At 37.6% G+C, this 27,715-nt stretch overlaps 1 long non-coding RNA gene across 1 annotated transcript in view; it reads right to left on the reverse strand.

The window, feature by feature from the left end:
* The window catches only part of LOC116549302, a 235,106-nt gene that overhangs the window by 153,767 nt on the left and 53,624 nt on the right, over positions 1-27,715 (reverse strand). The window contains exon 2 of the long non-coding RNA XR_004267798.1: positions 1,271-1,417. This is a non-coding gene — a long non-coding RNA (uncharacterized LOC116549302). The remainder of the gene's footprint in view (positions 1-1,270; positions 1,418-27,715) is intronic.

The following is a 27,715-nucleotide window of genomic DNA, read 5'->3' on the forward strand; positions in this document are numbered from 1 at the left end:
CTAGAGTGCAAGGCCATGTCTTCTGTGTCCCCTATAGCACTTAGCAAGATGCTGATCACAGAGGGTACACAATGAATAATGGATGGTTTAGAGCATTAATCAATTGGGAACCTGAAACACCTGCTTTTTTAAGTAGGTTAGGCCTCCTGGTAGCACTAGAGAGGGAGACAGGTGGAAAATGCCACGAGCTTGTACAAAATCTTCATTTTGGGTTACAAAGCAAAGTATATCTTATTTTTGCCTTTCTATTTTGAAGTCTGTGAATGATTTTCCCTCATTTCTAGGTGTTGTCTGCTATTCAAGTTCCAGCAGGGAGTGGCTTGACAAGGTTCCTGGCCCACTCCAACCAGCATCTGGTCCCTGTCACACATATTCTCCTACTGGGTTAACCTGGAGGTAGGACAGACACTAAAGCACCTTACAGCATGATACTATACTAGATGGCATCACACATGCATACGTATACGTACACGTTCATACACTCATACACACACACACACACACACACACACACACCCCACAAAGAAAGCACAAGACAATTGCAGAAAACAGAACAACTAGCTCAGGAAGAATTTGTAATTTTTCTTCAGGAGGCAAGAATGGAGAGAGGGCATAGTTCCTTTTTGAAAACTATGAAAGTTAATTGGCCAAGCTATATAGCACACATATTGGTTAGTTGGGGAAAAGAATCTTCCCATATTCTGGACTGTATTATAAAGTGAAATGCATACTAAACTTTGTCCAAGCTATGCCAACTCTAATTATATTTGACAGGCTGTTTTAACTAGTCCTATCAAAAGAATAGAATTGGACTCATTCATCCATCTCAATAATGTTTGATAACCACCTCTGTATACCAGGCACTAATTGTTAAAGCTGAGGATTTAATATGAAGCGAGAAAAGACCAAAGTCCTAAATGCAATTTTAACTAGTGATAACAATGCACTTATAACTAGTGATAACTATCATTTATCACTAGTTATATATTAGTTATATAATTAGTGATATAACTCACATATATCATTAAAACTAGTGATAACTGTAGCTACATAGTAATTGTAACTAGGGATTTCAGAGAGTAAAAAATCCTTTCTCAGAAGAAAATTAAGCAGGGTTGGGTGATATTAGAGGGAGATATTAGAGATTGGCTGCCCAGAGAAAGCCTAGATGGGGAGGTAAAATTTACATAATGGGTGAATTGCGTGAAGGAGAGAGCATTTCTGGCACAGAGAAGAGCAAACATAAAGCCCATCACTTTTCTTAACTTACTTTTGAGCATGACGAACTTGATCCCTGACCCAGACGGTCTTCCACGTCATAAGAGCTGTGTGTGAGTGTGGCCTCCATTCCAACCGGCTGTCCTTTCAGGTGGTCCAAATGCACCAGAAGACAGAGAACCAGTAGACTGTCTCCCAGCTTCAAAGGAAAGGAGATTAACATCAGAAAAGGAAGAATCACAGATGACTATGACATGTCTCCCACCCCTCCTGAAGTAACAGCCCCCCCACCCCAACCCCCTGTTTTATGTAATGAAAATTACCTTCAAATGTCTGTGCTATTTCATGATAGCACAGCCTATCACGAGATTCACACCAGGGGCTAGAGCATGGCCCACTCAAAGAGTTAGACTTCCATGGCAGTTATTATATGCTCAAGTTTAAATTAACTTCTTTTCCAGATTCCTCCTTTTACAAGATCATAACCTCCCATATCCATTTGACAGAAAGAAGGCGGGCGGCAGCTTGCTCCAGAGGCTTTCGCTCCCTGTCCTGACAAGGTTCTGGTCTTTTTTTATGCTTGTGAGCTCCTCTCATTTGAAAAACTTTAGCATCACAGTTAAAAACAGAGCTGTGGAGTCAACCTGCCTACAGCTACATCCTGGCTACAGCACTTCCTGGCTGTGTGACTTGGCACAGGTTATATCTCTCCAAGTGTCAGCTTCCTAACCTGTAAAACAATGCTTATATTACTTTACAGAATGGGTATGGGGATTAAAAAGATCACCTCTGTAAAGCCGTAACGCATAGCATCTAGTGCACAGTATGCACAGCAAAGCTGGTAGTCATTGGAGTACGAACAGGAGGAGGGGAGCAGTCAGCGTCCTAATAATACTCACACTTCAACCCTCAGCTTTCATTCTGCAAGCTTCAAGAACACTTGGCTTAACTGAATATTTTAGTCCTTATAGCCAACCTCAAAAACCCGAGATTGGGGGAAAAAGAGAAAAAAATGATATTTTCTCCTTGTATAAATTCATCCATGTTTTCAGAAGGCTCTAACAGGGCTCAAGGACAGAAAGTACTATTTGTTTCAAATATAAATTAGAATAATTGCAAAAATTAGAGAAAAGAAAAACTGTTTTGCAGATGTCTGGCCATTCATAGCCGTCCCATTTTTGGATTGCTCCCAATCAGTGAAGGGAAGAGGGAATGCAATTTGAAAGTCCTGGTCTGATGGGAAGTCACTGCTGACTCCATTTTAATAGTTGGCCTCCAGGTGATTAGTAATTTTTCAACAATAAGCCTGAAAGCAAAAGAGGCACTAATCTAGCTCTCTCCCTGAATGCTTGTAAACATTTATTATTTTATGCCCTTCTGTTCTCCTTTTCTATTAGGCAAAAAATTTTCCAAGGCCAGAAACCAGGCCTGTTTTTTTCTTAATGCTTACAACAAAGCTGATTTCTGTAGTACTAGTCATTCATCGCATGTCCCTCACCTGTACCTCTGTAGACCGAGGGGCTAATGAGTGCTTCAAGACTGTGGAGTATTATCTTACCAATCTTTGTTTTCCAATACCCTGGCATAGTTCCTGGAACATTGGTTTTTCACTGAAGTTTGTTTAAGGGAAAGGTTAAAATGGAAGATATATAAAGATGTTAACATCTACAATAAAAATATAATACAGAATAACAGGAGAAAATCAAGCCCACTGTGTTAGCACATGCTGATAATGTATTTAAAAGATTATTAAAAATAACATTCCAACTAGAGTTGGAAAGGCTCATAAAAGTTTATTTCTTAAACATATTTGTAACAAGTATGAAGGTGGCCAGGGCTGGGCTGGAATAATAACTCCAGGGTCACCGGAGACTCTTTCTGTCATTACTAGGATATGACCCCTATTATAGTGCAAAAGGCTGCTGGAATTCCAGCCATCACAGTAACATTCTAAGCATCAGTATAAGTAATGAGGAAGAGAGGAAAGAGACTTCCCATGATTCGCATTTGCTTACTTTTAATTAGCAAGAAATTAATCTCATGGTCTCAACTAAATGCAAAGGCAGAAATCCCCCAGTGGGAGACAAGATGTTTGACAACATGAGGACAATAACTCTATAAGGACAATCACTCTAAATATACAAATGTTTAGGAGTTTACTGAGGATTTCATATGTGCATGTGTCGTTTTTTTATTTTGGTAGGGGGAGGGAGAGACTCTTGGGAACCTATAAACTAAGGTAGCTGGAATAGCAGCAGCTCATCTGCAGCTTGCTCTTACACAAGTTATGGTGCCTACAAAAGCCAAAATAGACAAGTGGGATCTAATTAAACGGAGAAGAAAAAAAAAAAAAAAAACTATCATCAGAGTGAACAGGCAACCTACAGAATAGGAGAAAACAAACAACCCAATCAAAAAGTGGGCAAAGGATATGAACACACACTTCTTAAAAGGAGGCATTTATGTAGCCAACAAACATATTTTAAAAAGCTCATCATCACTGGTCATTAGAGAAATGCAAATCAAAACCACATTGAAATGCCATCTCATGCCAGTTAGAATGGTGATCATTAAAAAGTCAGGAGACAACAGATGCTGGAGAGGATGTGGAGAAATAGGAACATTTTTTCACTGTTGATGAGAGTATAAATTAGTTCAACCATTGTGGAAGACAGTGTGAGGGGATTTAGAAATAGAAATACCATTAGACACAGCAATTCGATTACTGGGTATATACCAAAGAATTATAAATCATTCTATTACAAAGATACATGCACATGTATGTTTACTGCAGCATTGTTCACTATAGCAAAGACTTGGAACCAACCCAAATGCCCACCAATGATAGACTGGACAGTGAAAATGTGGCACACATACACCATGGAATACTATGCAGCCATAAAAAAGGATGAGTTCATGTCTTTTGCAGGAACATGGATGAAGTTGGAAACCATCATTCTCTGCAAACTAACACAGAAACAGAAAACCAAATACCACATGTATTCACTCATAAGTGGGTGTTGAATAATGAGAACACATGGACACAGGGAGGGGAACATCACACACGGGGACTGCCGGGGGTGGTGCGGGGCTAGGGGAGGGAGAGCATTAGTAAAATATCTACTGTCGATGATGGGGTGATGGACGCAGCCAACCACCATGGCACACGTATACCTACGTAAGAAACCTGGGTGTTCTGCACATGTACCCCAGAACTTAAAGTACAATTTAAAAAAAAAGGAATTAAACTGCTAGGATATTTTTATTTTCAAAAACAAAAACAAAAACAAAACAACTGAATCAAGAATTCAGTTGATGTGCCTATGGAGACAATGGGATAGAATACTCTTAAAATAGTCATTTGTTGGTGCTGTCCAGTATGGTATATCATAGGGAAGAGGCAGGAAAAGGTCCAAGGAAGAAACTCAGGCCCAAGGAAACATTTAACTGTTACTGTGTGAAGTCCCTTTGTTCTATATCTCTTAGAACCTGAGTAGAAAGTGAAAACAGTGAAGGACCATCACCCTGGACAACATAGCAAAAGTAGTGGGGAGCCTGGTGCTGCCTATCTCTTCTGCCTGTATTTGGGGTCTATCATGGGTGTTCTGGGCCCCATACTCCAGGATCAATCCTTCCCCAGACCTTCTATAGCCCTGAATATTATGACACTGCTATTTTTGCAATAATAAGTTTCAGCAAGACCTTGCTGTTGAATGACTTGGGATGCCACCATCACTGTAAATATACCCCACATACATACACACAAAGAGGACAAAACACATACACACACTCTACCACCACACTCACTTATCCTCCTTATCTCAGAATAGGCAGGTTTCTGGAGACTAACTGATCAGATATTTTGAGGGGAGATTCAACAGCCTACTAACAAGTCTTGTCTTTCTCCAGTGATTATTCATTCCTCTGACACCTGTAGCTGGGATGGAGGCATAACCAAGGTCCTCCTGTATTTCTGGCAAGGAGAGGAAGAAGTCCAAGGCACCTGGGAGATAACAGCACCAGATTGAGGCAATCCGGGAAATCTCTGTCCTCTGAAAAATAGCCCTGAGGCCAAGAGCTGCAGTTCTATTGTGAAGAAAACCATTCCCTGAAGAACCCCTACTTGCCTCTGCGTCCTCTTGGCCAACAACGTAGAGTGAATGAAAATGGCTGAGGCTGTTTTTTAAGTTTAGTTTAATGTGTGTGTGTGTGTCTGTGTGTGTGTGTGTGTGTCTGTGTGTGTGTGTAGTGGAAGAAAAGTGAGTCATTAAGTATGACAATAAATCTTATCTCTAATTTCTTCTTTCCAACTCTAAAAATTGGGAATGATCCAAGGCATAAAGGGGTGTGGACCAAAGGACTTAACGGCATTCTGTAAAATTTATCAACTCTCAAATTATTCTAGCAACTTAAAAACACAAACAAACAAACAATAAACAGGAAAAAACAGCCTGCTTTCCCCTTGCCCTTCAGCAGATTTATGTGTGCCCTGCCTCCTAGCTGGCATATCAGCTCAGGGTGCAGCTAACCTTGGACTTTGGTTTGCTGCCCACCTCAGGACTCATAACACATCACAATGAGTTTGAGATCATGCAGTGCTTTGGATGACCCCGTCCCCTCCTTCATCCCCAACTTTTTTTTATTGTTGGTACAAAAATCAAGAATTCTCTGAACATTTTCTGGTCTGTCTATAGACTGCCAAAAGGATTATTATAATCATATTTAAGATTTGCATAGTATGGTAGGATTTTCATAATTTTTCCAGAACTAAGTCTGAACTTAACTACAATGAATCAAAGGGCTGGAAAGTTTTTAAGAGATGGGATGGGTGGACCAAAGGCCATCTATGTGTGTGAACTCACGTTACCTAAAAGAAAAGTAAGCTTTTACTTAACTTCATGACAGGAGATAATTTTACAACTGAGAATAAAAAGAAAAGGCACACACCAAAGTTAGTCTCCCACTCTCCCACAATGAGGGTGTCTAGGGACTCTATATTCCTTAATGACTGATTGTGTTTCACAGAATGGCTCCCATGTTCTTAAGAAAGACAGTCCTGGGTTGTCAAAGTGGAAAGAGGCATTTTATATGATTCACATCTCAAAATGGCAGAAGAAGAATTTATAGTTATAGTTTTCTAAAGTAGATGATATAAGAAAAGGGAAAGGAGGGCTGAGCGCAGTGGCTCATGCCTGTAATCCCAGTACCTTGGGAGGCCAAGGCCGGTGAATCACAAGGTCAGGAGATGAAGACCATCCTGGCCAACATGGTGAAACCTCATCTCTACTAAAAATACAAAAGTTAGCTGGGCGCGATGGCACGTGCCTGTAGTCCCGCTACTCAGAAGGCTGAGGCAGGAGAACTGCTTGAACCCAGAAGGCGGAGGCTGCAGTGAGCTGAGATGGCGCCATTGCACTCCAGCCTGGGCAAGAGTGAGACACTGTCTCAAAAAAAAAAAAAAAAAAAAAAAAAAAAGGGAGAGAAGGAACCTTAGTCAGATTCCATCTAGACTAAGGGTCTAGGGTCAAGTTAAGAAGCTGGTCCGGGGCCTTAACACAGGAAATTTGGTCTAAAAGGTACTTAAGCTGAAAGAAACATTAAGGCCATCTTGGTGAATCCTTACTGTAACACAATGGAACTACCTACTAATATGCTCACTTTACAGATTAGGAAACAGGGACACAGAGAGGTTAGGACTTGTCCTAATTTACCAAACCCGAGAAATATCAAGCCAACCCCAAGTTCACATCTCTCTTACCATGACAAGTTGCCTAAATATGCAAATGCATTGTTCTGTTGTCACTTTCTTATTTTTACTGTTTCTTAAGAACCAGTGCATTACATCTCAGTGTTGCCTTGATGGCAGCAGTTTTGAAGGCTCAGCCTGAAGGTAATTTTAGGGAAACAGAGAGGAGAAAAGGATGGAAAAGAAGAGGTAAGGGTGAGAGTAGTCAGCCACCATCCCCACACCTCGTCTCACATATAAACACAACCTCCAACCACATGTTCAGAATAGGGTTGGCAGTAAACTAGGCAAAATGAGATGAAGCCCTGGACGGAATTAGTGGCAATGGGGAAGAAAATGGACAGCACAACTGTAAGAACACATCGAAAGAACGGCAGGAGCTGAAAATAGAGAGGCTAAAAACTACATAGGACAGGGACCTTCTCAGCCTAACTTTAGTCCTAGAAAGACAGAAATTGAAATACTTAGTGGAGAGAATCTAATTCAAGGGAAAAGAAGTGAGAAAGGATTATACATACTGACTTCTAGATGGCCTGACAAGTTTATAACATTAGGTCCTTACTATAGACATTAAATTGGTGCTGTTGATTTCCAGTTTGGGAGTGCTCTTCTTCACAGTGATATTATAGATACAAAAATATATGACCTCAGTAAAAAATAAACATCTAGAGAGAAAAGGCAGGGACAAGATAAGGAATCATGAAAATCTACCATAGCTGAGTACCAAGGAAGGGAAGATGAGAAAGAAAAAAAACAAGGATGGAGAAGAAGGAACAGGAAAAGAACCATGAACAGCAGTAGCAGAGTCCAGGAAGTCTCGTGTAATAGAAACCAGGCCAACATAAAGATTAAAGAAGAAACTTTCTCGAGAGTCTAATGGTACACTCAAGAATTGTGTAAAGCAGAGGGAGACACTAGTGACCCTGAAGACAGAGGGTCCAATAGTTGTGAGGATAAAAATCACATTGCACAAGGGTAAAGGAAGTAGCAGACACATCGGAAGCAGAGGTATTGCATCACAGCTAAGCAGTGCTGAGAAGAAAGCTTGGATGCTAGTTGGAAAAAACAAAAAATCTTTTTATTTTCCAATAAGAGGGAAAACATCATAAAATGTGTTAAGAAACTGAAGCATTAGCCCAATATTCCCTATAAATTTCTAGATCCAATAAATGTCTAGAAACTCCTATACCAATTGCTAATGCATACACACAATGTGTACGGATTTATAAAAACAATCCCTGTTTCTCTACCACACTTGGATCAGCCCATCTCTAATATGTGGCATTCATAACATGAGCATTCTAACCCAAAGAGTTCTAGCCTTGTGATTAGTGTAGAAGGCTAGTTCTCTTAGTCTGTTTTTCAATCCAAGACCCTTTAGGTGGTTTTCATTTGAGGAGATTCTACTGTGGGCCCAGAGACAGCTACAGATTGCTTATTTATCTTATCTTGGCATTATCAGTCACAGTTTCCAGGTCTTCAAGGAAGGATGTTCGAACGATCTTGGGGACATGGCAGTAGTTGCCATACCGGAAGCTAGGGCGTGTCTGCAGAGCATTAAATAAGAAAGTTATCACCTTGTCTAATGTGTTTCCCTGTGATGGGTACTTGTTTCTAGATGGTGATCATTTGCCAGCTTTTGACAATCTCCATGTATTTGTTCAAAGGCTGTTGTGCATAGATTTTTGTCGAAGGGTAGTATTGTCTTATTAATTTTTGTGTATATACATTTTTTCCAGCGATGCCTAGCAGATGCACTTGAAAGAAGGTAACATATCTTTCTAGCCCTGACTTTCAACACCCCTTAAAGCTATCTGCTTCTTTAAAGCAGGTCCACACCAGATCAATAGTTTAGTAGATTTATTTCAGTTCCTCCCTTTGATCGTTTCCTGTTCTTAACCTTTGTGTTCATTTCTCCTCAGTGTTTTTCCTGAGAGCTACGCCTCCCCTCACCTCCATATCTCTCACCTGGAAAATGAACTCTTTGTTGTTACATTTTTATGTTTTCAATTCATCTTTCTCAGCGACCATCCTAAATCTGTTCTCCCTGGAAACACTCTCAATGATATCTCTGTCCTCCAGGGCTCAGAAAAGGCTAAGGGGCAAGGAACAATTAAAAGTGGAAATCCAGTGTTTTCAATTACCTTTGTGCTTTTGGCTATAATAGAAATTGTCCTGTATGTGCATGTGCACTGGGAGAATTTTTAAGCCAAATGAGAAACAAAGTAACAATTAAACTCAAAATCCTATAAATTAATAACAGAAATACATGAAAACAACTAACCATAAAAAGTATATCTGGTTCAGGCTTGGATAAAATTTTACCTGTACCATGCGATCACTTCAGAAACATTATGTACAGGAAACAAGAAAACCCATGTCAAGGAGCGGATCGAGGAACCAGTGCTACTCAGTGTTCCGAGCACATTTGAAAAGTTGAAAGCGTTTCAGATTTCTTTCAATGTCATCGGTTATTACTGAGTAAGCTATGTTATTGACATCTCTCAATCTGGCCAAGCACTGTTTAGGATGTTAATTATCTCCAGAAGTGGTTGGTGTCTCATCAGTGATGTGAGACCCCAATTTTCCTGGGAGCCTAACACGGCTGCCTCTAACCTGATAGGGTTGGAACAGAGCTGATATCCCTGGTCTGGCAAAAGAGAGGAACACAGTTTTTATAGTTCTTTGTCCCTTCACACATATACAAACTCAAAAGATCTATTTCTGCGCATATGCCTTTTACTTCTCCTTTTAAAAGGCTACATAATGAAGAGACATTTATCCATTTTAAAATGCTGTCTGTGCACAAAGTGAAACTTGCTCGCATCCTTCTGACTTGTAACATTGCTCTTTCTCTGAGCCTTGTGAAGCCTGCATGAGTCAGACCACTTATGGCTTGCCCTTATACTATCAGGCCATGAGGCAGGGAGGGGCAGCGGGTGTGTGCAATCTGTCAGCTATTGCACAGTCTAATGAGGCACAAGAATAAAGGTTCCCCATGTGGAATGTTCTCCTCCACATCAGAGACACTGAGGGGGCACTTTGCAGATTCCAGAGGGTCTGGGGAGACTGTCCCTGAAGCCAGCCAAGCTTCTCTGCCTGCAGTGGTAACCTGTCAGTTGGCCTATGATATGAAGCGACCATGCTACAGGTCTGCCATCCCCTTGGACCAGTGTGTAAGGTCTGTGCTTATTCCCAAGGCCAGACTCATCTCAGCTGAAGTGACCTCCTTCAAAGCTTGCTTGAGTCCACTAGAGAGTGATGCCTATAAGCTCATAACTTCTGAGAAAGACATAAAAATAAGTCAGCATGAGAGATGGGGGATGGAAAGGAAAGGAGCTGGGAGCAAGGCAGAGATGCCACTAAGGGTCGGTGTCTCTCTCTCTCCTCTCTCTCTCTCTTCAAACAAAGCTTTAGAACTGGGGCTGAAGATTCAGAGAGCGGTGCTGTCAGTGACTGAAGGTTGAATGCATGCAAACCAGCTAGTACAAAAGCAAAGACAAGAGCTGGACTCCGGAGCAGCACCCCGTGGCTGTTATTGAAAAGATTCACAGACAAATGGCAGCTGCATCTGCGAGTATAATGGAAAGGGTGGGTATGACAATGACATCTTATTTTTATTAGGACACATGAACACCAGGCTGTCTAATAGGAGTGGGAGTAGCAAGAATTAATCATCTCATATTTCTAACATAGTGGCTTGTGGTATTGGGGGAAGGGGTGTGTGTTTTCCTGGGTGTTGCAAACAATTGCTGCATGTTCTTCAGGGTAGCATTAATAAGTCAAATGGTTTAAAAAGGAAAAAGTATCAGTGGGCAGAGATCCTGGAAAAAAAATTAAATGATCAAGGGGCTGATGTCTGCTTTGAGTCATGCTAGGAGCTATAAATATGCAAAGAGCAGAGTCAGGGGCGTCTGCTCAAGTCCAGCCTCCTAAATGGCATCCCTCCCAAGCAGGCAAGCAGAGTGCCAAGTTGAGCCTACTTTTGCAGTGCTGTTTGGTACCCTCTTTCTACATGGCTGTGCCCAATCGTGTGTGGACTCTCATAGTCAATTGCCCTAAGATGGAGATTCTCACATTTGAATGTGCAAAGGATCATATGGAAATTTAGACAAATGCAGATTCCTGTGTCTTGCCCACCTCCACCAGGTGTGATGAGACCCCCAGAAATGTGAATTTTTAAAGCACCCCAAAACCTTGAAAATATTACTTTAGGCAATGCAGAGACTGACACTGGATGAAACTAAACGATAAATATTTTCTTTACAGAGTACTGTCTTCTTCCCTTGAGGGTGCTCCACTTACTGCCAGCTCGAATGGACCATGCATAGACAAAAAACGGTCCCGGAAGTTTTCTGCAGACAGACGTTTGTACCGTTGGCTAAATTTAAGTCAACATGTTACCTCTCTTAGGAGTGTTTGACATTTTAAACATCTTGCTTATTTTAGAATGAGGGGTTGTGCTGTTGAGTGAAGGGATTTCTTGCAGTAGCAGATGGGAGATGTAGCTGAGAAACGAACATTTCTTCCTGCTGCCTCCAGAAATTATAAAGTATCTGGCAGAGCCTATAGATAATTATGAACCATTTTATTGGGATCATACCACCATGAATGATATTATGTCCTCCAAAATCAAACTTCTATCACTATCAGCTCAGGCAGATGCCCAAGAGGCAAAAATATTTTTCTAGCAGGTAGTACACCATGAACTTCAATATATCTCAAACCACATTACTTGAGCGATGATGAGAGTTTAACTAGAGTTTCATTAAAAAAAAATCCATTTATAGAAATGGGAAATCTCCACCATGGGTCACCAGAAGATTTCTTCTCTTCCGTAATCAAACAGCCCATTTTAGCCTACTATTTGCTGAGCCTGTAAGTCATAATAAATATTGATGCATAAAGATAAGACCGATTCGAGGAAACAAACATCACACTAAGGGACTCATTAAAGAAGATGAGACTTCTGTCTACGGAACTGCTTGTACATTCGCTTCTTTATCTGACTGGGGATTGTTCTGGCCCATAGAGAAACTGGCCTTTATAAAACCACCCCCACGGTCATCTGCCATCCACCCAGCTCCTGGCCACATGTAAAGCCTGCTTTTATCCCTGTAACCACCAAGGAAACGCAATAAAAACTAATTAACACCCTTTCCATTTTGTTCTCATTTGTTAGAAATCTAATTAGATTAAAGCAAAAGGGAAACCTTGCTATTGTGGTTGGTCTCACTGTGCTTTAGAAAGGCTTGGCCACTGGATTAAGTAAGGAAGCCAGCAAGATGACAGGGTTCTTTAATTTACAAACGTACCCAAGTGTAAAAAAAAAAAATATTTTCTGGGAAAGTCAATAGTGGTTACCAGAGCCAAATAAAAAAATCTGCAATATTTCTGAGATGGTGAGAATTATGCTTCTCTGAGTACTTACATGAAAGAAAATCGGAATAATAATCCTCCTCATATAACAGTTAATGAACACTGAGCACATAGTAAGTTCCAGGCACTGTGTTAAATGCTCACTGAAATGATTTCTTGAATTTTCATAACAATTCAATGAGTAAGTTATTTTTACTATTCTCATTATACAGACAAAAATACTTGGAGGATTTTCTGTACAGAGGGTCATTTTACTGATTTGTAAGAAACTATAGGTAATAGAGGTCACTAGCACCCAGAGCTCTCTTATAAAATAACTAAGGCAAAAAAAGATTTCAGAATCCAAAAGGTTAGAAAAGTAAGGCAAAGCAGAGCAAGAACCCAAACACTAGGAAGTATTTTGATGACAAAGCTCACCTTCTTAAGGTTTCTACTATAGTGTCTCTTTGTTTCACTGGATAAATTAACAAGGAAATTAGTCTTTATGTTAACAGTATATATGGTTCTTTTTTAAAAAAGTCTCCTCAACTATTTTGGGCAACTACTATCAAACTGTTAACTGTTATCTACTTCTTTGAAGGGTATATTCTTTTAAAGTTGGGACTATACTGGTAGGCACATGTAGAAGCTGATAAACTATAATTCAATTTGTTGTTGATGAAAAATGTGAATCATGGGCTTGGAGCTAAAAGCCAATTTTGTCGTCTTCTTGTAGAGCCTGATTCAATGCTGGAATTCTATCTGCAACATCCCCAGTGGGAAAGTCTAGTAGAGCAGACAACAGGGCCTCTTCTTCATATTAATGCTTCAAGGTCAAGAAGCATTCATCTCTGACAGATGAGTTAGTGCTGTTTAGCATGATTTAATCAGAGTATAGTTTAGGTTGAAACAATCATGTAATGTTTCTTTCTCTATTAATGTGGCAAATTAAATTGATTTCTCAGATCATAAACAAACCCTACATATCTGGGATAAGCTGCATTTGATTGTAAAGTATTTTGCTTCTTTAATGTATTACTAGATTTAATTTGCTAATTTCTATTAAAGATTTTTGCATCTATGTTCATGACAGAAATAGGTCTATAATTTTTCTCTCTTAAGAGTTGAAATCAAGTAAGCTGACCCCATAAAAAGTATTAGAAACTGATCCTTCATTTTATCTTCTTAGGAATCGTTTGTCTAAGTTGAGTGTTGTTTTTTCTGGAGTAAATAGAACAACCCACTAATGAAGTCATGTAAGTTTAAAGTTTTCTTTGAAAAATAATTTTTAGTAACAGATTTCCATTTTGTTAGCTGATACAAGGTTATTTGGATTTTGTGATATTTTTTCATAGAAATTGTCCATTTAATTTGAATTATCAAGTTTATTTGCTGAAAGTCCATAACATCTACCTTATCCTTAAAATAAAATCTGTACTGACACTTTTCTCTGTCACTCTTTCACTGTCTCTCTCTATAGAAAATATTTATTTTACTAAATCATCTTTCTGTATCATTTATTTGTTCCCTTACCAATTTTTTTTTCTATTTTACTCAATTTTGTTTGCCTTTATTTTCCAGCTTCTTGAAATGAAAACTTAAAATATTTATTTTTACCTTTATAATTTTGTTTAAAGGCCTTTAAGCTAATAATTTTCCTGTAAACACTGACTGAGATTAATTTCAAAACTTCTGATATGCTAATATCTTTTGTCATTCCATTAAAAATATTTTCTAAATTATTTTCTAACTTTTTTTATTGCATCTTTTACCCATGGATTACTTAAAAGTATGAGTTTGGGATTTTCTTGAATTTGTGCTTGTTAGTGATTCTTAGCTAAATTCTGATGTACATATAAAACAAACAATAATTTTAACCTTTTGAAATTTTTTGAGGCCTTTTTGGCACAACGTATAATCAATTTTATGATGTGCACATAACAGTAATTTAAATTTTATAAGGTGTTCTATATATGTCAGTAAGGCCATGTTTATTAATTTTGGTATTCAGATCATCTATATTACTTTTTGTCAGCTTTTAAAATCAGCTTTAATTGTAGGAATTTTCACATATCATTTTAGTTTTGTTTTTTGTGTTTTATATAATTTAAATCTATAATACTAGTTTTATACAAATGAAAAATGAGGATGTCTTTCTGTTAGATTAACCTTATCATATAATATCCCTGCTTCTTTCTATTATTGTCACTTTGTCCCTTAAATCAGCTATTTTGTTTTGATCAATGTTTATAAAGTAACATATGTTTCTGATCTCTTTGAAACTTACTATGTCCTTATAAGTAATGTGTACCCCTGGTCAGAAGCATAAAATGGTTTTTAATTATTATTCAGTCTGAGTATCTTAGATTTTCTTTGGAGAATTTAGTCCATATATATTTAATTTCTAATACTACTTTGGTTTATATTTTCCATCTTACTCATTTTCCATTTTTTCCTATTTGTTCATTTTCTTCTTTTGTTGATTTATTTTGGTTAAATCATATGTGTTTATTGTTCTATATTTTCTTTCTACTATGTGTTAAACATATTCATATAACCTTCTGTTAGCAGTATCCATATTACAAACACATCCTTGAATTATACAGTCTAATACAGGTTATAACATATATCATTTTAGAGTACCTTAGACTTTTAAATTCCTGTCTTTCATTGTCTTAGTCATTTTAGTTCTACGTACAAATTAAACTCCACAGACATAAAATAGTTTTGTAGAATCAATATTGATATATAAATATATCACCAAATTCATATCTATGTATCTCTATGTATTTGTGATATATTTATTCTTCATTCTTTCTGGTCTTTTTCATTCCTTCTTGCATTTGTTTCTAGCTGTGATCATCTTCCTTCAGCTGATGAATTCTACTTAGGTTTCCTTTTACTGAGACTTACTGGAGAAAAGTTTTCTCATAGTCTTTAAAAACATTCCAGTTACCTTGTAAGATGTTCTTGCATGGTTTGTAATTTTAATTTTGCAGTTATTTTTATTCAACACTTTAAAGATAGTTTTCCACACTATTTGGCTTTTATTGTGTTTATTAAAAAGTTGGCTAAGAATTTTATTTCATTTTATTTGAAGGCAATGTGATTGTTTCTCTGCTTTTATTTTCCTTTTAATTATTTTTACCAAAATTATTATGATGTGCCCATATTTGTGTCATTTTGGATGTTTTCTATTGACCTGTTTTGAACTAACTAATTCCGTGTTCTACTGCATCCAGACTGCTACTGGTAAACCCAACCATTTAATTTTAAGTTCTAAAAACTGTATATTCCTTAGTTCTTTATTCAATTTTTATAGATATCCTTTCATCTATTTGGTCCATTCCTATGATGCATCAACATATTACTTATTTTTATTCTAAGTACTTCATGTGCTAATTCTTTTATCTAGATTAGTGATTTGACATCTATTTTCTACCTTCTTCTCTCATTTTCCCTCCTCACAGTTCTACTTGTTTTTTTATGGTATGCCAGATACAATGAATAAAAGTGCCATACGGTCCCAATCATTTTATCTCCAGTGTTCTCACCTCAATTCAATTAGAAATTAATTTGAGAGAAAACCAGATTGCAATATTTGTAATATTCAGTCCATTTTTGATTTCACTGCTTCAAAGGAATTAGCCTCCTAGATTGTTCATTAGAACCCTGCTAAGACTCTGTCTGCTGAGCACCAGAAGAGTACATTTTTTTTCCATCTCTGCTCTTTATAAGTTTCAGTCATTGTCCCCAGCCTGCTAACAAATGTCTTGCGTTACTGACAGGTGATGCTCTTGATGCAAGCTCTCTTATTGGCAGATCTTTCTTCTCAATCACCAACAGACTCTGAGTATTTTTTCCGCATTTAAAAGCTTCTGATTTAGCCACTGTGGAGCTCCAGCAAATGCCCCTTGAGGAAAACAAGCATCTCAGTCTCCTCAAGTTTCCAAATTGCTACACTAGTCCTAGCTGACTGCTTAAAACTTTGGTGTTTCCTCCTGCCACCAGCAGAGTCCTGCTGCTTCAGCACAACTAGCCCTCGGGTCACACCAAAAATTGGCAGATATCCCAGACTGCAAAATAGCTGGAGGTAGTCTACCTGCTTCTCCTCTCTGAGGAATTAGGGTTTATCTCAACCTTGTTACTTGCACAGCTCTCTCATGCAGCCAAAAATGTGATTTTTGTAATTTACCTGCTTCTAGCGTTGCAGTAGGAACATTATATGCCAAGACCTACTGTACCTTACCGTGAGGCAGAAGTCTATGGAACCCTACATAGAAACAAAAGAATCCAGGTGAGAAAACGTTTGGTTGCAAGTAGCAAGCAACCCAGGGCCAACTTACTTGAGAAAAAGAGAATATATTGTTTCACCTAATTGAAAACTCCTTGTGTTAAGTTTGGCTTCAGCCACAGGAAACCTAGGAATATTTTTAAAGATACCCCCATTGGCCCTAATTCAATTATTGGCCCATTTCTGTCTTAGTCATCACCCAGACTAAACGGTCTGAGAGGAGAGATGTATGATTTTTCAGAGCAAAACCTGCAGCATGTCAGAAGAGGTAAAATGAGGAGATTGTGGAAAGGAAGAGCAAATGCCCGCTATGCCTGACCATTCCAGCCCTTGTTCACCTCATTATGGTCTCAATAGCTATAGTTTCTGCTAGTCATTTAAGCACTGACATGCATTATCTTGTCTTGTGCATTGCTCATTGTTTCACTTATCTTAAGCTGAAACTTTTTTCTTGCTACCCAAATCATAAAAATTCACACTGGTACCCAAACCATAAAAATTCACACTGATAGGTACTTAATACATACATTCTTGCTGTCTGGTTGATCCTCAGGAAGGTTATCCAACTACATTTCACACTGCAAGTCATTGCTTAAAAAGGATTGGTTTCTCAGTTTTCAACTCTAATCATGCACTAGTATGTGCTGTCAGAAGAAATCACTTTAAGCTATAGGTTATTGTTGTATATTTTAAACAGTATTTCTTTGAATCAAACAAAATGAGAAAAATGGGTAAGGGTGCCTCGCTAATCCCTGAGCCATCTCACTGATGTATAGTATTGGGTTCAGCACGCCTTCATTTGCTGTGACATTGCACATCCCATGTTCCACCTTCCAGGCAGGCAATTATGGGCAAACTTTAGTGCTGCCCTCCAAGAGACTAGACTGTAGGCTGAATGGAGCTCTGTCAGACAGAGAGCCCCACTTCCTCTCAACTGCTTGATGTCTCTCTCAACAAAAGAAATGGTTTTGAATTCTTTCTTTCACCAGCTTGCTGCCAGAAATCTCATAAAAGAGGCTACACTTTGAGCCTGAGCTAGAAACTAGGAACTGACTTACACAGTCAGCTGGAGGGTTGGAATAGAGCAGACCATGCTATTTCCAATAGGTGTGCAGATCCCACAGAGGGTATGCTGATTAAAGTCATCGGAACATCGGAATACGTAAAGGAATTAATAAATTAGAGCAAATGCATAGTGTGATGATAAAGGGCATAGTCACTGGAGTCAGAATCCTTTCTCTGCTGAGGAGTGGCCTTGTGCCTGAGATTCCTCATTTGTATCATAGAGCTATTATGATTAGTTGGAATTATGCATGTGAAGTGCTTAGCATGATGTCAGGCATAACCAACAATAAATAGTTATGTTATTTTTATTGGCTTGTGCAGGAAATTTTAGGGATAGCATCACCAACTATTTATCACCATGGTAATGAGCTAATGCGGCTACGTCATACTACATAAGTGCAGAAAATACTTAAAAATTCATCTATTGTATACATGTCATTGCATATTTTTTCTGCACATTAAAATGCCCCACCAAATTGTTTTGAATGTCTGCGGATCCAAGGTCAGAGGCCATCATTAAAAGTTAAGGCTATAAATTGTGATGGGGAAGAAAATTAGGAGTATATTTCTATGAGTGCTTATATTGCTCAGTGTTCATGTAAATGCCCAGATCACCTTAAACTGCAATATACAGATGCATATTTGTCATTTTTCCCAAAAATAATTACAAAGAAATTATGTGGAATGGCTTATATTTTTCTCATTTATTTAGTCAACATTTGTTTTAATCCATAATTCATCCTAGCTTGAAAGCAATTAGTACGTGTGCTGTATTTGTTTCTCTGTCCCCATGTTTTGACTTCTCTCCTCTTTCCCCATTTTGAACCTTGCCCCTGGAAATATTCTCATCTGGTTATCCTTCCTATTTATTCATTTGTTATCGATTTGAAAGGTATTTCATATGTGCCAATCCCTGTGCTACAGACACAGGAAAACGGACCCTGATGACACTCCAGTGGAGGAGAAAGTAAAGAAACAGTATATTTTATTAACACAATCAGAGAATGTGCACAGATTGAGAGAAAGTAATTGGACCTGTGTCTTAAAGGATGGATGAGAGGCAGGCAGACTTGTAAAGGAAGAAGGATTTTGGCATGATCAAAGGTACAGAGAAGAAACAGTTCGGCATGGTAGGAAACAATCATTTGATGTTGCTCAAATATGAAGTTCAGAGTAGTAGAGTCATGCATCTCTTAACAATGAGGATATGTTCTAAGACAGGTGCCATTAAGAGATTTCATCATTGCGCAAACATCATAGAGTGCACTTGCACAAACCTAGATGAGATAGCCTACTACACACGTAGGCTATATGGTGTAGCCTATTGCTCCTGGGCTGCAAACCTATACAGCATGTTACTGCACTGAATACTATAAGCAACTGTAACACAATGGTAAGTGTTTATGTACCTAAACATATGGAAACATAGAAAAGGTAATGTTTTCAGCTACAATGTATGACAGCATGATGTCACTAGATGATAGGGACTTTTCAGTTCTATTATAATCTTATGAGACCACTGTTGTATACGTGGTCTGTCATTAACCAAAACATCATCATGTGAGGCAAAGAGATCCTGGATAAGCAGGAAAAAAAAGCAAAGGAATTTTTTTCCATGTTAAGGTCATTGGACTTTTTTCTGTACATATTTGGAAGCCACCGAAGGGTTTTGAACAAAGAAATGGCATGGTCAGATTTCAAATAATAGATATATTACAGTCTAGAGGAGAACATTTAAGGCTATGGATAGACAACTGATTACTCTGACCAATAATCCATGCTAGAAACCCGAGAGCATGAATGTAGGCAGTGGTCGTTGACAAAAAGGAAGCTACGCAAGGATATGCCTAGAGAAAGTGAAACTTGAAATTTTTCCAAAATAATCCTTTAAAAAATTTTAGGAAAACATTTTTAAATGAGATAAAGATAAAACACAAAACACATAGAAACCGACGAGTCTATATAATATGGATTCCATATCCGAAGGTAAGTAAGTTATCCTAGCCTTACATTTTACAAGATATCCAAGCCCCAGAACATTTCCTGACCTCTATCATGTCACTCTTTTATCCTAGAACAGACATGGGATGATGGCCTTGCAGCTACCTGGAGACTTCCTGAGCAGCCTCCATTTCTCTCCCTGGAGGCATCATGAAGTCACAGGCCTTAGACTGTGAGGCCATTGTTCTACATCTTCTCTGGCCCCTATACCTGATGGTTGGAGTCCTAGGTTCCAAGACCTCAAATAAGAAAATTACTTCTTTATCTGCTTTCTACCACCTTATCCTGGACTTTAGGCCATTCTTCTTCCCTTTGTCTGTATATTTAATTCCACCATCCATCCTAACACTTCTATTATTTAAGGTAAGATTTATTGGATTTCTAACCAGAGAGGTTCTCCTTTGAACCATGACTAATGTCTTTTTATTCTACACTGTTTAAAAGAAGCATAGTAAATAGTGAAAAGATGAGTTATACTCTTCAGTAGCAATTGACTTTTTCATCTATGGTTTTAAACTAGGAATCAGCAAACTGTGGCCCACAGGTTACATCTGTCCCACTACCTGTTTTAATAAATAGAGTTTTACTGGAACATAGCCACATCCATTCATTCAGGTATTGTCTCTAGCCTCTTTGAGCTGCAGAAGCACAGCTGAGTAGGTAGTTGTGATGCAGACTATGTGGCTCAGAATCCTAAAATATTTACCACAGAGTCTCTACAGAGAAAGTTCGTTGATGCCTTTTCTAACCCATTATGAAGACTAATTTTTCTCTAGTAGTCATATTTATTCAGTAGTAATGGCCCATATACTTTTACTTGGGAAGTTTATCTGGTTCCCTACTACAGCTGATATGTCACAACCTTAGTGCCTGTTTCCTACATGAGACTGGTCTTCAGCATCATCAACTCCCCCTCTCTCTCCATAGTCAACCCTAGTGACCATCTCAAATTCTATTAATAAATTCTACATACATTTCTACAGAAAATTGCTTCACATATATAGCATTAAATTTTTAAATTTTCCTGGTGTCAAGACATGAAGGAACACTGAATGGTTAGGCCTAATGAAATGGTGCAATTCATTTGTCCTCTATGTTCTCCTTCATACAAGGTTTATCAGCAGAGCCAAAAATGGTCCATAAAGAGGAAGCAAAACCGAAACACTTCAATTATCTACATACCAGAAAATCAATTCACAATAACTAAAATTTGGCTCGACCACCTTTCAAAGCAATCAAGTACTTTCAGAGCACTTGATTTTCTGCAATGTAGTAAGATAATTTACGTCAGCTTTTACTTAAAGAAGTGTTTTGTTAAGAGACATTTCACTTAGTGATTCAGAACAAGGACTCTGGAGCTATACTGCTTGGGTGCAAATCCTAGTTTTGTCACTTACTGACTTACGTAACTTCTTTGTACCTCAGTCTTCCCACCTATTAAATGGGGGTTATACCATCTACCTTATGAGGTTTATAAAGACTACATGAGTTAATGTATGCTAAATACTTAGAACAGTATTACATGATAAATGCTATGTGCTTTTTAAAATTTATTTATTGCTTTTTCTGTTTCTCTACTCTCAAAGTGATATGAATACTTTTATCAGAGGAAAGTATGCATACACTCTGCAGAATTTCTCCATTTCTTCTCCTTGCTAGGCAGGCCTCTGTGTCATTGCTTTCTACTCATTTCACCTCTTACCCGAGCCATACTAGTCTCCTCTCAGAGTTCCTTCACTCTATTTTTGCTGTTGTTTAACTGACAAATAAAAATTATATTATTTGTTATGTACAACATGTTTTGATACATAGTGGAAAAGTTAAATCAAGCTAATTAACATATGTGTTACCTAATGTACTTGTTATTTTATGGTCAAATACATAAAATTTGCTTTCTTAGCAATTTATCAAGCATAATATTTTGTTATTAACTGTAGTTGCCATGATATACAATAGATCTCTAGAACCTATTCTTCTAACTAAAATTTTGTATTCTTTGACCAACATTTTCCCAATCTCCCCATCTCTGAGCCTGTGGAAACACCATTCTACTCACTGCTTCTAAGAGTTTGACTTTTTAAGATTCCACATATGAGATGATATGCTATTTGTCTTTCTGTGCTGGGTTTACTTCACGTAACATGATGCTTTTCAGGTTCATTCATGTTGTCACAAATGATATATCTTCTTAATTTTTAAGACTGAATAGTATTTCCTTGCCTATATATACAGCACTTTCTTAATCCATTTATTCTTTGATGGACACTTAGGTTATATCCATATCTCAGCTATTGTACATAGTGCTTCAATGAACATAGGAGTTCTGATTTACATGCTTAGGATATCTACCCAGAAGTAGGATTTCTGGATTATATGGTAAACTTATTGTTTATGTTGATTGTTTACTTTGCTGTGCAGAAGCTTTTTAATTGATGTAACTCCATTTGTCTGGTTTTGCTTTAGTTGCTTCTTCTTTTGGGGTCATACCCAAAAAAATCATTGCCTGGACAAATGTTTTCTCTTATGTTTTCTTCTAGTAGTTTTATGATTTCCTTTCTTGCATTTAAGTCTCTAATTCATTTTGAGTTAATTTTCATATATGGTATGAAATAAGGATCTAATTTCATTCTTCTTCATGAGGATATCCAGTTACCCCAACACAAGCTATTAAAGAGACTGTCCTGTCCCCATTATGTGTTCTTAGCATCTTTGTCAAAAATCAATGAACTATAAGTTCATGGGTTTATATCCGGGCTTTCTGTTTCATTAGTCTGTGTGTTTTTAGGTTGGTACCATGCTGTTTTGATTACTTCAGTTTTGTAGAAGGTTTTGAATTCAGGCAGAGTGATGCCTTGGCTTTGTTCTTTTTGCTCAAGATGGTTTTGGCTTCTTGGGATAACCCCTTCTCTATTATTGATCATAACCAAAGTTTCTAGTCTTGGCAACTGGTCTCACCAAGAGTGGAATCAGGAGAGTGAAAGTGGAGAAGTGAAGACCTTAAAACAGTGAGTGATCATTTGCTTGCTTTTCCAATGCTTACTCCACCTACGCTATAAGGGAAGGAAGAGTGTCTTTCTTAATACTCTTTTGTGCCCCCAGGACACTGTCTTATATGTAGAAGTCACTCATGAATATTTATGGAAGGAATAATTAAACATCACCAAGAACCAGAGTCTTGTGAGGGAGACAAGGGTGAGAAATGAGTGCTGATCCTTCACCAGCAGCTGTTTCTCTGACCTCATGGTCCATGATTACTATGGAAAATGACCAGATCAGAGTAACATGAAGGCAACAGCAAAAGTTGAAGGTAGAAGTGAAGCAAAAACTGGAGATGTTTTTCTGGGAAAAATGTCCCGGATATATCAGCAGTTTATCCTCTCTAGATGTTATATGTAACAGTACCAGCAAATTAGATCACATCACACAGATATTATCTTTAAATTTAGATAATCACCATTTATTTCTAATTTGTTTGATAATGTTTCTGCTCTTCTGATGTTTGATAATTATTTATGCTGCCAATACTTTATTTGCTGTTATTAGCTCAACATAAGCCTATCGATTACATATTAGGCATCATGCATTCTGCTATGGATGAGGGATTTTAACAAAATGAGTAGCATGTTGTTCCTGTTACTCTTCTGAAGGAACAGCATTTGAAAGATAGCAAAATTCTGTGTAATATAACATGATTATTGCCATTCAGAGCAAGGAAGCAAGGCTACTGGAGAACTGAGAAAGGAACAATTACCTTCTCTTGCAAAGATGTCTATACTGACTTTAGAAATAGATCTTACATTTGAGCTTCAAAGCAGAAATATGCCAAACAATAAAGAGGCAAAGTGTACATCAGGTAGATGAGGACAAGATGAGGCAAATAATATTTTGCAAATGGTGAATTATCTGGAAACCTAGAATACAGGATGCATGGGGGCAGCAGCAGGGGATTAGACAGGGAAGATGTTTGGGACCAAACTAGTAAAGATTTAGTTTACATAGCACTGAAAAGCCATCAAAGAGATTTCAAGGAAAAGGGTGTTGTGCTGAATCCCAGAAAATTCAACTCTCAGATTCAATTCTGTGTTCTGTGACTTAGGAAAATCCTTTGAATTCTACATGTTTCTATGTGTGTTCCTAGTTTCTTCATTGGGGATCATGTTTAGTACTTATCTTTTATGGTTGTTGTGAAGACTGAATGAATTAATATACATAAGGTACTTAAAACAGTGTCAGACTCAAATTAAGTAATTTTCTTAAATGCTTATTATTGTCTTCAAGAGTGAAAATCTCATTTGTGACTCATTATTAAAGCATATTTGGAAGGTCTACCATGTATCCACTCCTAGGTCACCCAACACTATGCACCAACAGAATACACACTCTGTCTTGAGTACTATTCCTGTCAAGATCCAGTTCCAAAGTAAAAGCTGTGATAGACACCACCTCTCCAGCTCTGTGGACTGCACATACATCAGGGTGCTGAGAGCCCAGTGTGGGAGATGACAAATTATGGGCCAAACCAGCTGTTAATCACTCATGCCAAACAAAAGAGAAGGCTGTCTAGAAGTTTCTGCAAGGTGAAATCTTAATTCATTACCTAAACCAACATTATTTTATGTTGTGCTTTCCTTCTTTCAAGATTTTCTTCTGGAATACTTTTGCAAGGCATCTTGCTCATTGGATTTGTGGTAATTTTAAAAACGCTTCCTTTTCTGATTTTTTTTTATCATTCAGCTATCTCTGAACATCCTGAGTGCCGAAGTTCTAGAGATTGTCAGCAGAGCAAATTGATTTCCTTTATTATATAAAATCTGACCTTTATTTTCCTTCTATTATATTGTTATGTGATATGATTTTCCATTTTTTATAAGCACCGACGTGGTAAGAAAGAAACCATCAGTGTCCAACATGCTAAATGCCAATTCTATGAATTGACTGCCCAGAGGCTAACTTGAAAATAGCTATCTTTGTTCATTCACTGCAACTACTTCATTTGAAGAATGATCTCATCATATTGCTCAGCTAGGCCATAATCCTGAGAGCAGTCCTCTAAAATGACTAATTCTCAAAATACTTCTATCAGCCAAGAACATTTGCATTAGCCCACATCAATATTCCTTGGTGCCTCCTTCCTACTTCCATGCAATCTGCTTCTACTCAGGTAGACCACAGCATCAAAGTGCCACTACTTGTCTTCCAAGGGCCTTCAGTATACAGTAACTTTATTGTGGATTTCACTGAACTTCTGTGATTTGTACTTAAATTAAAATGGAAAGTGAAATAATCTTATTGCCTGGATTCCAACTTGACAGTGTTAATATGGACCAGATTTTGATCAATTTTTTCATGAAAGAAAAGCTTCAAAATCTCAAATTCTATTAATAAAAAGAATTAATTAAGGGTGGATTTTTCATGGATGGCTTTGCACCATTCTCTTGGTGCTGCTCTCATGATACTGAGTCAGTTCCCATGAAATCTGGTTGTTTAAACGTGTGTGGCACCTCCTCCACTCCTTCTGCTCTTGCTCCCACTTTTGCCATGTGATATGCCTGCTCCCCCTTTGCATTTCACCATGATTGTAAGTTTTCTAAGGCCTCCCTGAAGCTGAGCAGATGCTAGCATCTTGCTTTCTGTACAGCCTGCAGAACCACGATCCAATTTAACCTATTTTCTTTACAAATAACCCAGTTTCAGTTATTTCTTTATAGCAATGTGAAAATGGCCTAATACAAGGTCTATTTCTCTAATTCATTTGATTATTTATATGGTTTGGCTGTGTTCCCACCCAAAATCTCATCTTGAATTGTAATTCCCCATATGTCAAGGGTGCGACCAGGTGGAGGTAATTGGAGTATGGGGGGAGTTTCCCCCATGCTGTTCTCGTGATAGCGAGTGATTCTCATGAGATTTGATGGTTTTATAAGCATCTGGCATTTCCCCCTTTTGCACTCACTACAGCCTGCTGCCCTGTGGAAAAGGTGTTGCTTCTCCTTTGCCTTCCACCATGATTGTAAGTTTCCTGAGGCTTCCCCAGCAATGTGGATTTGTGAGTCATTTGAGGAAAGCCACCCCATCAAAAAATTCTTTGTTTTCCTTCTGCATTCTCATAGCTCTTTGATAACTGCTTACAATACTATTTGTTTAGACTATATAACCTCTAAATATCTTTAATATTAAGGAAACAATATACTGAGAACTTTCTATGATGCTAACAAAATTTATGTGCAACGATTTTTACTGCAGCATTACTTATAGTAAAAAATGTGAAAACAACCCAAAATTTAGCAAGAGAAAAGTGGTTAAGTAAATGATGCACATTTGTATAATCGAGTGCTATAAACCCATCTCAATGTTCATGTGAAATTTTTAATGATAGCAAATATTTGTTTTGTAATGTTCACAGAAAAAATGATAGACAAAACATATCTAATGTAGCTATATCTAATGTAGCTCAAATTGTATTTAAATATTTATGAATAAAATGTACTGTTAATAGTAAACATTTCTGAATTAGAAAAGAATATTTTCTATCTTTTTTATATATGTTTATACTTTGCAAGTATTGTATAATAACATACATAATTTTTATAACCACAAAACAAATCTACAAATTTTGTTTGTTTGGCTTTTAGTACATCCATTTTGCATCTCATATTGTTTTGCCTCTGGAAGCAAGTCAAAAGAAAACTAAAATAATAGACTGGGTCTCATAGAGCTTATAATTTAATGGTAGATACTAAAGAGACTAACAGGATTTAAAAATAGCAGTACAAAAGAGGATTAAAATTGAAACTCAGAAATTGTTTACTATAAGCTGCTACCACCAAAAAAGTTAAAAATGATGGTTATAGTTGTGGCTCAGGAGCAGGAAATACCACATGGAGGCAGACCTAGATGGATTAGAATAGGCAAAACAAAGGGAAAGACAGGAAATCCACCAAAGCATGGTGTCAGTTCATGTTCTGCTTTTTGTTTGATGAGTCTTTATTAGAGGAGGGTCTATATTACATAGTCAGTGTTCAGGTAGAAAAATAGAAGCCATTCTATTTATTTAAAACAGAAAAGGACATAACACAGGGAATTAAAAACTTATAAATTATGGAAAGGCCTGGAAAGAGTCAGAAGCTAAAATCTAGAGGTTAAAAACTTGCGGAATTAATAACAATTTCAAAGATCCTTCACATACCTGTGCCAGGTGAATGGCAAATAAAAATAGATCATTACAGAACTGATCCCTGTGAAGCCCATAGTCCACTGTCAGAGTAAAAATAAAATTGCTTCCAGCTTCGATCTCCCTACTTCTTTCCGAATCTTGCCTAATTATATCTGCTGGGCAAAAGGCCAATGTATTCAGAACACTAGAGAAAAAGTTGTCTGGAAAATACGGTTCCTAGGCTTGTAGCATTGGCCCACAGGATAAAGCAGAAAAAGGCATAAGAATGAACGCTGAGTGCCAAGCTCTCTCTCCAGATAGCTACCACAGATAGTTGCAACAAAACCTCGAAAGCCAGATGAAAAGTTTAGTCTTATGTTATTATGCAACTGAAAAAAATACTGTGTTGAAAATGAGGTGGTTCAGAAAACCTCTCTTTACCAGCACAAAGTACATGAAAACTACAAATGACCTCAAAGAGCTAAAGGGAAGTCAAAAGTGGAATCAACATTATATGGAGTCAGAGTTAAGGGCAGTGTGCTCAAATTTCACTATGGGTCTCAAGCTGATTTGTATCAACCACATCGCCAGTATAACCCTCTTAGCAGGTAAATTTCTCAATAAATGCACAAGAAGCAGCATGAAATCCAACTAGTTTTTATACTATTGTTCTGGTTGCATGATATAGACTTAACTTACAGGTGCTATAGTGAAAACTCTGGTCCAGTGAAAAACGTCACATTCATGCACACTAGTCTTGCATGGTGATGGTTCCATTCAAACACTATTTTTATGTAATTGCATATCTGATTTTCAAAAGTTATCCTTAAGTGGTTTAGAAAATTATATTTTAAATCTCCAATGGTTTATAAATAGAATG

Source organism: Sapajus apella, unplaced genomic scaffold, assembly GCF_009761245.1.
Source record: "Sapajus apella isolate SASKATOON/1434 unplaced genomic scaffold, GSC_monkey_1.0 scaffold1, whole genome shotgun sequence".
In the NCBI taxonomy this organism is placed as follows: Eukaryota; Metazoa; Chordata; class Mammalia; order Primates; family Cebidae; genus Sapajus; species Sapajus apella.